Source organism: Protopterus annectens, chromosome 1.part2 (assembly GCF_019279795.1).
Source record: "Protopterus annectens isolate FY-2018-M chromosome 1.part2, PAN1.0, whole genome shotgun sequence".
Classification (NCBI taxonomy): domain Eukaryota; kingdom Metazoa; phylum Chordata; order Ceratodontiformes; family Protopteridae; genus Protopterus; species Protopterus annectens.
Window position 1 is genome coordinate 866,464,228 of NC_056727.1, and position 15,528 is coordinate 866,479,755.

Genomic DNA, 15,528 nt, shown 5'->3' on the forward strand with positions numbered 1-15,528 from the left:
GTTTGGACAGTACTGAACAACTCCTCTTACTGAAATGCCCAGTTTGGACAGTACTGAACAACTCCTCTTACTGAAATGCCCAGTTTGGACAGTACTGAACAACTCCTCTTACTGAAATGCCCAGTTTGGACAGTACTGAACAACTCCTCTTACTGAAATGCCCAGTTTGGACAGTACTGAACAACTCCTCTTACTGAAATGCCCAGTTTGGACAGTACTGAACAACTCCTCTTACTGAAATGCCCAGTTTGGACAGTACTGAACAACTCCTCTTACTGAAATGCCCAGTTTGGACAGTACTGAACAACTCCTCTTACTGAAATGCCCAGTTTGGACAGTACTGAACAACTCCTCTTACTGAAATGCCCAGTTTGGACAGTACTGAACAACTCCTCTTACTGAAATGCCCAGTTTGGACAGTACTGAACAACTCCTCTTACTGAAATGCCCAGTTTGGACAGTACTGAACAACTCCTCTTACTGAAATGCCCAGTTTGGACAGTACTGAACAACTCCTCTTACTGAAATGCCCAGTTTGGACAGTACTGAACAACTCCTCTTACTGAAATGCCCAGTTTGGACAGTACTGAACAACTCCTCTTACTGAAATGCCCAGTTTGGACAGTACTGAACAACTCCTCTTACTGAAATGCCCAGTTTGGACAGTACTGAACAACTCCTCTTACTGAAATGCCCAGTTTGGACAGTACTGAACAACTCCTCTTACTGAAATGCCCAGTTTGGACAGTACTGAACAACTCCTCTTACTGAAATGCCCAGTTTGGACAGTACTGAACAACTCCTCTTACTGAAATGCCCAGTTTGGACAGTACTGAACAACTCCTCTTACTGAAATGCCCAGTTTGGACAGTACTGAACAACTCCTCTTACTGAAATGCCCAGTTTGGACAGTACTGAACAACTCCTCTTACTGAAATGCCCAGTTTGGACAGTACTGAACAACTCCTCTTACTGAAATGCCCAGTTTGGACAGTACTGAACAACTCCTCTTACTGAAATGCCCAGTTTGGACAGTACTGAACAACTCCTCTTACTGAAATGCCCAGTTTGGACAGTACTGAACAACTCCTCTTACTGAAATGCCCAGTTTGGACAGTACTGAACAACTCCTCTTACTGAAATGCCCAGTTTGGACAGTACTGAACAACTCCTCTTACTGAAATGCCCAGTTTGGACAGTACTGAACAACTCCTCTTACTGAAATGCCCAGTTTGGACAGTACTGAACAACTCCTCTTACTGAAATGCCCAGTTTGGACAGTACTGAACAACTCCTCTTACTGAAATGCCCAGTTTGGACAGTACTGAACAACTCCTCTTACTGAAATGCCCAGTTTGGACAGTACTGAACAACTCCTCTTACTGAAATGCCCAGTTTGGACAGTACTGAACAACTCCTCTTACTGAAATGCCCAGTTTGGACAGTACTGAACAACTCCTCTTACTGAAATGCCCAGTTTGGACAGTACTGAACAACTCCTCTTACTGAAATGCCCAGTTTGGACAGTACTGAACAACTCCTCTTACTGAAATGCCCAGTTTGGACAGTACTGAACAACTCCTCTTACTGAAATGCCCAGTTTGGACAGTACTGAACAACTCCTCTTACTGAAATGCCCAGTTTGGACAGTACTGAACAACTCCTCTTACTGAAATGCCCAGTTTGGACAGTACTGAACAACTCCTCTTACTGAAATGCCCAGTTTGGACAGTACTGAACAACTCCTCTTACTGAAATGCCCAGTTTGGACAGTACTGAACAACTCCTCTTACTGAAATGCCCAGTTTGGACAGTACTGAACAACTCCTCTTACTGAAATGCCCAGTTTGGACAGTACTGAACAACTCCTCTTACTGAAATGCCCAGTTTGGACAGTACTGAACAACTCCTCTTACTGAAATGCCCAGTTTGGACAGTACTGAACAACTCCTCTTACTGAAATGCCCAGTTTGGACAGTACTGAACAACTCCTCTTACTGAAATGCCCAGTTTGGACAGTACTGAACAACTCCTCTTACTGAAATGCCCAGTTTGGACAGTACTGAACAACTCCTCTTACTGAAATGCCCAGTTTGGACAGTACTGAACAACTCCTCTTACTGAAATGCCCAGTTTGGACAGTACTGAACAACTCCTCTTACTGAAATGCCCAGTTTGGACAGTACTGAACAACTCCTCTTACTGAAATGCCCAGTTTGGACAGTACTGAACAACTCCTCTTACTGAAATGCCCAGTTTGGACAGTACTGAACAACTCCTCTTACTGAAATGCCCAGTTTGGACAGTACTGAACAACTCCTCTTACTGAAATGCCCAGTTTGGACAGTACTGAACAACTCCTCTTACTGAAATGCCCAGTTTGGACAGTACTGAACAACTCCTCTTACTGAAATGCCCAGTTTGGACAGTACTGAACAACTCCTCTTACTGAAATGCCCAGTTTGGACAGTACTGAACAACTCCTCTTACTGAAATGCCCAGTTTGGACAGTACTGAACAACTCCTCTTACTGAAATGCCCAGTTTGGACAGTACTGAACAACTCCTCTTACTGAAATGCCCAGTTTGGACAGTACTGAACAACTCCTCTTACTGAAATGCCCAGTTTGGACAGTACTGAACAACTCCTCTTACTGAAATGCCCAGTTTGGACAGTACTGAACAACTCCTCTTACTGAAATGCCCAGTTTGGACAGTACTGAACAACTCCTCTTACTGAAATGCCCAGTTTGGACAGTACTGAACAACTCCTCTTACTGAAATGCCCAGTTTGGACAGTACTGAACAACTCCTCTTACTGAAATGCCCAGTTTGGACAGTACTGAACAACTCCTCTTACTGAAATGCCCAGTTTGGACAGTACTGAACAACTCCTCTTACTGAAATGCCCAGTTTGGACAGTACTGAACAACTCCTCTTACTGAAATGCCCAGTTTGGACAGTACTGAACAACTCCTCTTACTGAAATGCCCAGTTTGGACAGTACTGAACAACTCCTCTTACTGAAATGCCCAGTTTGGACAGTACTGAACAACTCCTCTTACTGAAATGCCCAGTTTGGACAGTACTGAACAACTCCTCTTACTGAAATGCCCAGTTTGGACAGTACTGAACAACTCCTCTTACTGAAATGCCCAGTTTGGACAGTACTGAACAACTCCTCTTACTGAAATGCCCAGTTTGGACAGTACTGAACAACTCCTCTTACTGAAATGCCCAGTTTGGACAGTACTGAACAACTCCTCTTACTGAAATGCCCAGTTTGGACAGTACTGAACAACTCCTCTTACTGAAATGCCCAGTTTGGACAGTACTGAACAACTCCTCTTACTGAAATGCCCAGTTTGGACAGTACTGAACAACTCCTCTTACTGAAATGCCCAGTTTGGACAGTACTGAACAACTCCTCTTACTGAAATGCCCAGTTTGGACAGTACTGAACAACTCCTCTTACTGAAATGCCCAGTTTGGACAGTACTGAACAACTCCTCTTACTGAAATGCCCAGTTTGGACAGTACTGAACAACTCCTCTTACTGAAATGCCCAGTTTGGACAGTACTGAACAACTCCTCTTACTGAAATGCCCAGTTTGGACAGTACTGAACAACTCCTCTTACTGAAATGCCCAGTTTGGACAGTACTGAACAACTCCTCTTACTGAAATGCCCAGTTTGGACAGTACTGAACAACTCCTCTTACTGAAATGCCCAGTTTGGACAGTACTGAACAACTCCTCTTACTGAAATGCCCAGTTTGGACAGTACTGAACAACTCCTCTTACTGAAATGCCCAGTTTGGACAGTACTGAACAACTCCTCTTACTGAAATGCCCAGTTTGGACAGTACTGAACAACTCCTCTTACTGAAATGCCCAGTTTGGACAGTACTGAACAACTCCTCTTACTGAAATGCCCAGTTTGGACAGTACTGAACAACTCCTCTTACTGAAATGCCCAGTTTGGACAGTACTGAACAACTCCTCTTACTGAAATGCCCAGTTTGGACAGTACTGAACAACTCCTCTTACTGAAATGCCCAGTTTGGACAGTACTGAACAACTCCTCTTACTGAAATGCCCAGTTTGGACAGTACTGAACAACTCCTCTTACTGAAATGCCCAGTTTGGACAGTACTGAACAACTCCTCTTACTGAAATGCCCAGTTTGGACAGTACTGAACAACTCCTCTTACTGAAATGCCCAGTTTGGACAGTACTGAACAACTCCTCTTACTGAAATGCCCAGTTTGGACAGTACTGAACAACTCCTCTTACTGAAATGCCCAGTTTGGACAGTACTGAACAACTCCTCTTACTGAAATGCCCAGTTTGGACAGTACTGAACAACTCCTCTTACTGAAATGCCCAGTTTGGACAGTACTGAACAACTCCTCTTACTGAAATGCCCAGTTTGGACAGTACTGAACAACTCCTCTTACTGAAATGCCCAGTTTGGACAGTACTGAACAACTCCTCTTACTGAAATGCCCAGTTTGGACAGTACTGAACAACTCCTCTTACTGAAATGCCCAGTTTGGACAGTACTGAACAACTCCTCTTACTGAAATGCCCAGTTTGGACAGTACTGAACAACTCCTCTTACTGAAATGCCCAGTTTGGACAGTACTGAACAACTCCTCTTACTGAAATGCCCAGTTTGGACAGTACTGAACAACTCCTCTTACTGAAATGCCCAGTTTGGACAGTACTGAACAACTCCTCTTACTGAAATGCCCAGTTTGGACAGTACTGAACAACTCCTCTTACTGAAATGCCCAGTTTGGACAGTACTGAACAACTCCTCTTACTGAAATGCCCAGTTTGGACAGTACTGAACAACTCCTCTTACTGAAATGCCCAGTTTGGACAGTACTGAACAACTCCTCTTACTGAAATGCCCAGTTTGGACAGTACTGAACAACTCCTCTTACTGAAATGCCCAGTTTGGACAGTACTGAACAACTCCTCTTACTGAAATGCCCAGTTTGGACAGTACTGAACAACTCCTCTTACTGAAATGCCCAGTTTGGACAGTACTGAACAACTCCTCTTACTGAAATGCCCAGTTTGGACAGTACTGAACAACTCCTCTTACTGAAATGCCCAGTTTGGACAGTACTGAACAACTCCTCTTACTGAAATGCCCAGTTTGGACAGTACTGAACAACTCCTCTTACTGAAATGCCCAGTTTGGACAGTACTGAACAACTCCTCTTACTGAAATGCCCAGTTTGGACAGTACTGAACAACTCCTCTTACTGAAATGCCCAGTTTGGACAGTACTGAACAACTCCTCTTACTGAAATGCCCAGTTTGGACAGTACTGAACAACTCCTCTTACTGAAATGCCCAGTTTGGACAGTACTGAACAACTCCTCTTACTGAAATGCCCAGTTTGGACAGTACTGAACAACTCCTCTTACTGAAATGCCCAGTTTGGACAGTACTGAACAACTCCTCTTACTGAAATGCCCAGTTTGGACAGTACTGAACAACTCCTCTTACTGAAATGCCCAGTTTGGACAGTACTGAACAACTCCTCTTACTGAAATGCCCAGTTTGGACAGTACTGAACAACTCCTCTTACTGAAATGCCCAGTTTGGACAGTACTGAACAACTCCTCTTACTGAAATGCCCAGTTTGGACAGTACTGAACAACTCCTCTTACTGAAATGCCCAGTTTGGACAGTACTGAACAACTCCTCTTACTGAAATGCCCAGTTTGGACAGTACTGAACAACTCCTCTTACTGAAATGCCCAGTTTGGACAGTACTGAACAACTCCTCTTACTGAAATGCCCAGTTTGGACAGTACTGAACAACTCCTCTTACTGAAATGCCCAGTTTGGACAGTACTGAACAACTCCTCTTACTGAAATGCCCAGTTTGGACAGTACTGAACAACTCCTCTTACTGAAATGCCCAGTTTGGACAGTACTGAACAACTCCTCTTACTGAAATGCCCAGTTTGGACAGTACTGAACAACTCCTCTTACTGAAATGCCCAGTTTGGACAGTACTGAACAACTCCTCTTACTGAAATGCCCAGTTTGGACAGTACTGAACAACTCCTCTTACTGAAATGCCCAGTTTGGACAGTACTGAACAACTCCTCTTACTGAAATGCCCAGTTTGGACAGTACTGAACAACTCCTCTTACTGAAATGCCCAGTTTGGACAGTACTGAACAACTCCTCTTACTGAAATGCCCAGTTTGGACAGTACTGAACAACTCCTCTTACTGAAATGCCCAGTTTGGACAGTACTGAACAACTCCTCTTACTGAAATGCCCAGTTTGGACAGTACTGAACAACTCCTCTTACTGAAATGCCCAGTTTGGACAGTACTGAACAACTCCTCTTACTGAAATGCCCAGTTTGGACAGTACTGAACAACTCCTCTTACTGAAATGCCCAGTTTGGACAGTACTGAACAACTCCTCTTACTGAAATGCCCAGTTTGGACAGTACTGAACAACTCCTCTTACTGAAATGCCCAGTTTGGACAGTACTGAACAACTCCTCTTACTGAAATGCCCAGTTTGGACAGTACTGAACAACTCCTCTTACTGAAATGCCCAGTTTGGACAGTACTGAACAACTCCTCTTACTGAAATGCCCAGTTTGGACAGTACTGAACAACTCCTCTTACTGAAATGCCCAGTTTGGACAGTACTGAACAACTCCTCTTACTGAAATGCCCAGTTTGGACAGTACTGAACAACTCCTCTTACTGAAATGCCCAGTTTGGACAGTACTGAACAACTCCTCTTACTGAAATGCCCAGTTTGGACAGTACTGAACAACTCCTCTTACTGAAATGCCCAGTTTGGACAGTACTGAACAACTCCTCTTACTGAAATGCCCAGTTTGGACAGTACTGAACAACTCCTCTTACTGAAATGCCCAGTTTGGACAGTACTGAACAACTCCTCTTACTGAAATGCCCAGTTTGGACAGTACTGAACAACTCCTCTTACTGAAATGCCCAGTTTGGACAGTACTGAACAACTCCTCTTACTGAAATGCCCAGTTTGGACAGTACTGAACAACTCCTCTTACTGAAATGCCCAGTTTGGACAGTACTGAACAACTCCTCTTACTGAAATGCCCAGTTTGGACAGTACTGAACAACTCCTCTTACTGAAATGCCCAGTTTGGACAGTACTGAACAACTCCTCTTACTGAAATGCCCAGTTTGGACAGTACTGAACAACTCCTCTTACTGAAATGCCCAGTTTGGACAGTACTGAACAACTCCTCTTACTGAAATGCCCAGTTTGGACAGTACTGAACAACTCCTCTTACTGAAATGCCCAGTTTGGACAGTACTGAACAACTCCTCTTACTGAAATGCCCAGTTTGGACAGTACTGAACAACTCCTCTTACTGAAATGCCCAGTTTGGACAGTACTGAACAACTCCTCTTACTGAAATGCCCAGTTTGGACAGTACTGAACAACTCCTCTTACTGAAATGCCCAGTTTGGACAGTACTGAACAACTCCTCTTACTGAAATGCCCAGTTTGGACAGTACTGAACAACTCCTCTTACTGAAATGCCCAGTTTGGACAGTACTGAACAACTCCTCTTACTGAAATGCCCAGTTTGGACAGTACTGAACAACTCCTCTTACTGAAATGCCCAGTTTGGACAGTACTGAACAACTCCTCTTACTGAAATGCCCAGTTTGGACAGTACTGAACAACTCCTCTTACTGAAATGCCCAGTTTGGACAGTACTGAACAACTCCTCTTACTGAAATGCCCAGTTTGGACAGTACTGAACAACTCCTCTTACTGAAATGCCCAGTTTGGACAGTACTGAACAACTCCTCTTACTGAAATGCCCAGTTTGGACAGTACTGAACAACTCCTCTTACTGAAATGCCCAGTTTGGACAGTACTGAACAACTCCTCTTACTGAAATGCCCAGTTTGGACAGTACTGAACAACTCCTCTTACTGAAATGCCCAGTTTGGACAGTACTGAACAACTCCTCTTACTGAAATGCCCAGTTTGGACAGTACTGAACAACTCCTCTTACTGAAATGCCCAGTTTGGACAGTACTGAACAACTCCTCTTACTGAAATGCCCAGTTTGGACAGTACTGAACAACTCCTCTTACTGAAATGCCCAGTTTGGACAGTACTGAACAACTCCTCTTACTGAAATGCCCAGTTTGGACAGTACTGAACAACTCCTCTTACTGAAATGCCCAGTTTGGACAGTACTGAACAACTCCTCTTACTGAAATGCCCAGTTTGGACAGTACTGAACAACTCCTCTTACTGAAATGCCCAGTTTGGACAGTACTGAACAACTCCTCTTACTGAAATGCCCAGTTTGGACAGTACTGAACAACTCCTCTTACTGAAATGCCCAGTTTGGACAGTACTGAACAACTCCTCTTACTGAAATGCCCAGTTTGGACAGTACTGAACAACTCCTCTTACTGAAATGCCCAGTTTGGACAGTACTGAACAACTCCTCTTACTGAAATGCCCAGTTTGGACAGTACTGAACAACTCCTCTTACTGAAATGCCCAGTTTGGACAGTACTGAACAACTCCTCTTACTGAAATGCCCAGTTTGGACAGTACTGAACAACTCCTCTTACTGAAATGCCCAGTTTGGACAGTACTGAACAACTCCTCTTACTGAAATGCCCAGTTTGGACAGTACTGAACAACTCCTCTTACTGAAATGCCCAGTTTGGACAGTACTGAACAACTCCTCTTACTGAAATGCCCAGTTTGGACAGTACTGAACAACTCCTCTTACTGAAATGCCCAGTTTGGACAGTACTGAACAACTCCTCTTACTGAAATGCCCAGTTTGGACAGTACTGAACAACTCCTCTTACTGAAATGCCCAGTTTGGACAGTACTGAACAACTCCTCTTACTGAAATGCCCAGTTTGGACAGTACTGAACAACTCCTCTTACTGAAATGCCCAGTTTGGACAGTACTGAACAACTCCTCTTACTGAAATGCCCAGTTTGGACAGTACTGAACAACTCCTCTTACTGAAATGCCCAGTTTGGACAGTACTGAACAACTCCTCTTACTGAAATGCCCAGTTTGGACAGTACTGAACAACTCCTCTTACTGAAATGCCCAGTTTGGACAGTACTGAACAACTCCTCTTACTGAAATGCCCAGTTTGGACAGTACTGAACAACTCCTCTTACTGAAATGCCCAGTTTGGACAGTACTGAACAACTCCTCTTACTGAAATGCCCAGTTTGGACAGTACTGAACAACTCCTCTTACTGAAATGCCCAGTTTGGACAGTACTGAACAACTCCTCTTACTGAAATGCCCAGTTTGGACAGTACTGAACAACTCCTCTTACTGAAATGCCCAGTTTGGACAGTACTGAACAACTCCTCTTACTGAAATGCCCAGTTTGGACAGTACTGAACAACTCCTCTTACTGAAATGCCCAGTTTGGACAGTACTGAACAACTCCTCTTACTGAAATGCCCAGTTTGGACAGTACTGAACAACTCCTCTTACTGAAATGCCCAGTTTGGACAGTACTGAACAACTCCTCTTACTGAAATGCCCAGTTTGGACAGTACTGAACAACTCCTCTTACTGAAATGCCCAGTTTGGACAGTACTGAACAACTCCTCTTACTGAAATGCCCAGTTTGGACAGTACTGAACAACTCCTCTTACTGAAATGCCCAGTTTGGACAGTACTGAACAACTCCTCTTACTGAAATGCCCAGTTTGGACAGTACTGAACAACTCCTCTTACTGAAATGCCCAGTTTGGACAGTACTGAACAACTCCTCTTACTGAAATGCCCAGTTTGGACAGTACTGAACAACTCCTCTTACTGAAATGCCCAGTTTGGACAGTACTGAACAACTCCTCTTACTGAAATGCCCAGTTTGGACAGTACTGAACAACTCCTCTTACTGAAATGCCCAGTTTGGACAGTACTGAACAACTCCTCTTATTGAAATGCCCATTTTGGACATTACTGTCAAGTGACTGAAAGTCGTAGTCATATCTTTTCCATGTTGTTTTTTTTCTGTGAAAAGAAAACTATAGTATATTTTATAAAGTCCCAAAGAAGTCATGGAAGGGTTTTCTTTATTGCAATTTTAAATTGAATTTACTTCTAATTTATTAAGAATGTTTATTGTGCAATTGTTTTTTTTTTTGTAGGACATACATTTTGAGATTTTTCCCATTCACTGGAAAACTGCTGGGCATTTATCTTGCTTCTAAGTATACAATTTGTTTATCTAACTGGCTGTGACTTTTAACAGGTGGATTCAAGTTTGTTGCCTTAAACTCATGTTGACATTTACTACATTTCTACTTATGTAAAGATTATTTTTAATAGAGGCTAAGGAATGGTTTCTTCTCATTGTAAAGGAAAACATATTCTTCATTGGTTCATAGGTGTTTACTAGGCTAACAACCACAAGGGCCTTTTTAAGCCTAGCCATGCAACTCCTGACAGAGGTCTATTTTCTTCCACTCACTTCCTCTTATGCATGCATGGATCTTAACCGTGTATGACTCAACATGAAGCTAGACCATAATCTTGGTCTCCTTATCTGACCACCTCATATTGAGGCCTCATGCCTTTACAGGTACAGTACTGCAATCATTCAAAGTGCCTAAACCAGAATGAAGAATGCATGACTAGGGCTATGGTTCACAGGTTTATATCCTCTTCCTCTGGGGTGTGCCATCACATTAACCAAAACCAGATAACAAGCAGGGGCATTACCAGGTACTGTTATTATTGGCAAGCTAGTTTTTTACCAAACATGCTTTGTCACCTAGGTGCTTTTTTAAGGAATACACTCACATTTCATTTATTTTTGGATAAATGTCAGTATGCAATCATCATGTTTCATATTACTTACAGTTGCTACTCCTACTGTGCATTGCCTTAGCTACCTTTTTGGATTATTATACCTGGATGTCATTTACACATTCCTCACATGGTATAGCAGCAGTATTAATTTGTTTGTTTTGTAGGGGCTGCTTGTTTTTGGCAGAAATAAATATTCCTATGAGTGTATGAGTACCAGATCTTGCAATGATGAGTGCGTTAAGGTGATAAGGTGTGCCAGATGATGTAAAATGGGCTGTGATTATACTTCACAGTTGTGCAAACTCATATGCATATGACTCCATATTGTCTTTTCTGTAATGATGGAAGACAATAATGCATGTGTCATTTTCTGTTATTGTTATTATTACTACTACTATATAGTTTTATTGCATTTTAGTATAATCAGCAAAAGAAATCTCATGCATTATCTCTGCCTGATACATCTAAAAAGCAAAATATTGTACCACTAGGGTCTATATCAATTAATCAAAGGATCATTGCCATGAATCTTCATTCAACAACCTTAATACAACAAACATTCACATCAGTGAATGTTCACTTCAATAACCGACTTACAGAGGATAAGGAATGCCCAGCATTCTGACAATTACACAAGGCACAGTGTTTCAAACTCATCCATGTGAGAGGGTCTTGTCCCCCACAACCCACACACCCCTTTAGTATAAATACAAAATACAAGATCACACTACAGTGGGGAAAAAAGGCAAATTTCTTATGATGGCCAACTCATTACTTTCCCTGGGTAAGTCATTAATTGAAATGAATGTTCACTGTATTAGGGTTGATGAATGAAGGTTCATGGAAATGAACCTTTGACAAAGTGATATAGACCCATACCACTGCATATATGCCAAAAATAATGTACACACTCTCTACTCGTGCTGTATGGCTAGTTACTACATTTTCCCTAACAACACACATTCATTTGTACATATGATTAAAACCATGGAGCACTTTAGTGTTTCTTCCACATCTGCAATCCTTGTACTGCTGTATGCCCATTTATAGCACTCAGAATTAAATAATCCCTAGTATCTAGTGCTCCCCCCCACTACTGATCCCTGTACTGCTGTCTGTGTTGTTATGTTATCTGAAGTTTAGTATTCCCTGGTGATGGCTGTTTCCTCCTACCCTGATTTGAGCACTGCTGTAAGTGCCATTATGGCCTAGGCCTCTCTCCTGGACTACTTCATTAGCATTGATTACTGGTGTGGATCATGCCCTGTATTGTGCTGCACATATTTATGCCATAGCACTGCACAGCACCATGTTAGGGCTGTTGCTGAATACAGAAAGGTTACTGTGACCTGTGCATATCTCCCAGGACCTTTATGAATGCACCCCACCCCCCATTCAGTCTTACATATTTTGGATAATATTTATCTCATATTGAGGAATAGAAATGCAGTCCTTTATATTAAATAATTTATTTTTTTAAATGGCACTGCTGGTGATCTATGGAATCTAAACATTTTAAATGTTAAGGTAATGCAAACAACCTTGTACTGATTATGTTATCATACAAAAGCATATATAGATATTCTTTAATTAGTGGGTAACATTTACATGATTTCTTAATCATAGAAACTCAAGTTATGAATGGACTGAAGAACATTTTTATTACAGTAGTCATGTATATTTTATTGTATCTTTAAATGGCAAGTATAGAATAATTTAGAAACTGAGGAATTCATTCATTTTTTATTTCTAAAATATGGAGTTTAAAATGCCAAAAATCTAACTACTTTATGGATATATCAAAAAAAATTCTGAAATAGGTACTACAAAAATTCAGATGATAAGATATTTTAAGAAAGATATTCATTTCTGAAACTGAATGTTTAGAAAAGGAGACTTTTTGTACCATCTAATGCAATTATTTATTGATTTCTAGATCCTACAGTAGTCACATAGTTCAAAACAAAACAAATATATGTAGACTTTAGTCAAAATAATTAAAAATGTCAGAAAACTTTGCAGGTATCAATCAAATATTTTAAGAGGATAATTATCAGTTAAAGGAAATTAAACCATTTATATATGTTAAGTTGCATAATTTGAAATATGTGCAAGCCAGCTTGCTGAATTTATATTTAAAGATATAGCTAAACCCAGACAAGATATATAAATTGAAACACTGTCCATGAATACAGATATTGTGTTATGGTAAAAAACCAGGATACTGGATAAATACATTATTCAAAAAGTAGAAAAATAATGGTTCATAAACAAAAAAACGATGAAATAAGTTGTAGAAGAAAATATAACTTTACAGTTGTTGAATCGATATATCCCTTAGCAATGTTTCTCCTGCACTTGAATCACTACATCTCTCTTCATACGCCTCATAAACATTACTTCCCACATTCCTCTTACTTACAAAAAACAAATGCAACTTCCATTTTTTCTTTTTTTCTAACTGCCCCCATCCACTGTTCTATCCCTCATATGCCTTTCTTGTATTCCTAAGTTCTAAACCTTCTAGATACACCAGTTTGGAATAGGTAGGATAGACAGAACTAATCCTGCACCATGTTCCCCCATTTAAATGCTATCACCACTATCTTGCTAGGCAACACTAATATTTCCCCTCCTACATGTTTTTATAACTTACTTCACAACTATACTCATCATTATATCTCTTGAACTCTGCAAAAACCTTTCTCTTCTGAAATGTAATAACAATAAACTTCTACAGTATAAATCCATTCATTTAATTCCTGCAAGAATTTAGAGCTATCTGAACTGCATTGATTCCTACATATTGATGTAAATACTTTCTGTACACACTTGTCTCCTATTTGTTTTTTTGTCTAAGAACCATCTGAAATGTGCTCGTTAATATAAATGCATTGTGATGGAACTTTCCTCCCCTGATCCTCAAATAAAAATGGGATGTGCCTAGTTGGATTTTCCCTGTCAGAAAGATAAACAAAGAAACAAACAAATAAATATTTCTCATGTTGAAAGGGTTAGATGTATAACCTTTTATAGAAAGGACATTAGAAACAGGAGAATATTACATAATTATTTCTTTGATATAAGTATATAAAAATTCAAGTTTTTCTACTAATATGCAATAATTTACTCTTTCAAATAACTTTTCTGAATAAATTAAAAACTTGATATGACAATAAATTTTAAAGTAAGGATTTCATCCAAAATGTTCATAGCCATAAAGCTAAACTTGAAATGAAAACATTATGTAGGGCAAAACACCTTGTATTATATTAAAAGGAATCTATGCAATTTTTTTGCATGGAGATTCCTTACAGCTAAACACCCACAGATTTAAAATTATAACTTACTTGTATATTGTTGTGAATTAGAATTAGGCTTGACTGATGCAGACAGTAATCAAAAAAGCTAAAGCATATAAGTTTAGAAATGGGAGTGAGCAAAAATATATAAAAGATGGCTATATGTCCAACAGGGGTAACTTTTCTTTTAATCTTAATTTACATATTGCTTGCAGAATATCATTAAGCACAATACTAGCCTACAGTCTGCAGTAATGTGATTTATTTTTCTAAAGATGGATGCATCATTCACAGGTTCCTTGCAATTACTTCAACAACCTCAGCAACCAAGGTGCCATCATACATATAGGAATACATTTGAGAAAATAGTTCAGAAATACCATATGCCTATTGATGCTCTCTGTTCTTATATAAAATCAAACAAATGCATCTGTTTACCTTATCTAATGTAATGATTTTAACCATATGAGCAGACATTAGACCCATCCAGAAAAGTTTTCAATAAATATTGACACAAACCACAAAAGCTGGTGCTTATATGTAAATTACATTTTATTTGCAAGCATTTATCAAGGTTTGTCTGCATTCTTCATATTTTACTTTCTCTTTACCAAGCCTGTGTATTAGCTGCTCTATTTTTGTTATAAAAAGAAGCTTCATTTATTAAAAGCTCATGCACAGCTGCCTTCAGACTATTTACATTACACCACGAGGTATAGAAAAAGCATGTGAATTTTCTAACATTTGCTGTAATTGATGTATCATCATGGCTGAGCATCATTCAGTGAAAAGACATGAGGATTTAATCTCCATTTTTTTTTAATTAGCAAAGAATGACCTGAGATAGGCTCTGTACTAACTCTACTTACCATATCAAGTAAAGAAATGGATGATAAGCATTATGGAATCACATTTTATGATAATCTGGAAAAAAAGGTATAATACTTTAATTCCCTTTTGCAGGTTATAAACTTGTGGGACTATCAACTACTTAAATATATCACATCAAGTAAAACGTGATTCATATGCCCATATTCTGAGAATTTATGTAAAGAAACTAATCTGTAATTCAATATCATGTATCCATGCAAACCTTTTGAAAGTCCTTTTTAAAAAAATGTAACATTTCAACTATTCCCAGCTTTGAAAATGAAATATTTTCTAGCCAAGAATAAAATCTACTTTGCTATAGAGATTAAACTGCTATCAGCAAAAATGCCTTAGCATGTGGAACATTGTAAACATACAAAAATATTATATTTATCTATACATACGTATATATGTATGCATACATACATACATACACACATATAATGTGTATGCTTATACACAAACAAACACACAATACTTTAAGGTGT